The sequence below is a fragment of the Alosa sapidissima genome, chromosome 9, assembly GCF_018492685.1.
Source record: "Alosa sapidissima isolate fAloSap1 chromosome 9, fAloSap1.pri, whole genome shotgun sequence".
Lineage (NCBI taxonomy): Eukaryota > Metazoa > Chordata > Actinopteri > Clupeiformes > Clupeidae > Alosa > Alosa sapidissima.
The window spans coordinates 22,517,863-22,519,292 of record NC_055965.1 but is presented as its reverse complement, the minus strand read 5'-3'; the positions used below and the strand labels follow the sequence as shown (position 1 = coordinate 22,519,292).

The 1,430-nt window shown below is 33.6% G+C and overlaps 1 protein-coding gene across 3 annotated transcripts in view; it reads left to right on the top strand.

The window, feature by feature from the left end:
• The window catches only part of LOC121718051 (adhesion G protein-coupled receptor E2-like), a 27,071-nt gene extending 26,843 nt beyond the window's left edge, over nucleotides 1-228 (top strand). For all 3 annotated transcript variants that reach the window (XM_042102864.1, XM_042102865.1, XM_042102866.1), the window contains one exon: nucleotides 1-228. This exon is cut by the window's left edge and continues 432 nt beyond it. The gene's annotated coding sequence lies outside the window, so the exon portion shown is untranslated.
• Nucleotides 229-1,430: the final 1,202 nt, after the last annotated feature.

Here is a 1,430-nt window from a genome sequence, read left to right as displayed (position 1 = left end):
GTCTATCGTGGCACTCTTGTGTAGGATTTGAGTTGTTTGTTGTTGTATCACATGGGGCATATACTATATGCATTTCTTTGACATTGTGTTTATATTTGTCACAATTTATTGCTATTTTTACGTCATTTATGAATTTTAAAAAACTAAAAAACCTACAAATTGCACATTTTCACTGGGTTTTCTGAAGGGTTTTGGTACATTGTTGAATTAATTAAAGGTTTAGAGTTATGCGAGTCTTAACTGTGTTAACTGCTTTTGTGTCCACACACACACACACACACACACACACACAGGTGAAAAGAGCTTTTTTACCATAACCAAAAAAGCAAAAAGATGAAATCAGTTCATTTGAATCCTCCAAAACTTCTCCACCAATCACCAATCATGTCTAACAGAGCATAGCATTCCATTGTAGTCCCACCATCTTTCAGTGCTTCGTCAATTTTGAGAAATCACAGTGTTCACAAGACTCTACATATTTCATCTACTAATCCATATTGCCATCTTCACCAAGTGTGACAATGTTTAAAAACTTTATTTATTCATGCATGCATTTCATCAGGGACACACTTTGCTTTGATTGCTGTTAATATGCCATACAATAAGTTCCATAAAAATAAAAGAAAAACTTTCCATGACAATTATACACATTGCATTATTCACATGCAATTATAATAGTTGAAGAAGCAAGAGAAGAAGTCAGGCCGACATTAGCGAAGCGGCAGCACCAAACTGGACAGCTGACCCCCTAGTGCTGACCAATCTGACTGCAGATAAGGTAGTCCCCACATTTGTGAGTACATGGGTAAATTTGTTTGGTTACACTTTACTTGACATTGTCAACATAAGAGTGACATGACACTGTCATGAACATGTCATAAACAAGTCATAAACGTTTATGACATAACGCTTCTGTTATTAGGTGTCATTTGGTTTTTGGCATAACAAGTTAGGATTAGAGTTAAGTATGGAGCTAAATTTGTCTCAATAATATTTGTATATGCGCAGAGGGGCATCCACAAATATTTCTTGATTTGTATGTGTGTTTTGATATCTACAAATAAAAAAATCATATTTGTAACTCGTATATTGATTTTTACAAATTTTGTACATTTGTAAATAAAATGCCATTTGTAAAACCGAAAATTTCATTTGTGAAATGTGAGTCTGCATTTGTGGATCACCAGCACACGCATTCTTCGCTTTCCAAAGTTATGTGTTTTTGAGACGTTCTTCACATGAAAGTAATAATAATAATAATAATAATAAAGCTTTATTTGTATAGCACCTTTCATACACAGAATGCAGCTCAAAGTGCTTTACATTTGAAGCATGTAACACAATAATAGTCAGTCAGTCATTATCAATCACTTTTCTTTGCTGTTTATGATATACTCAGCAACATATCAAAAATATAGAAAATGACGTCA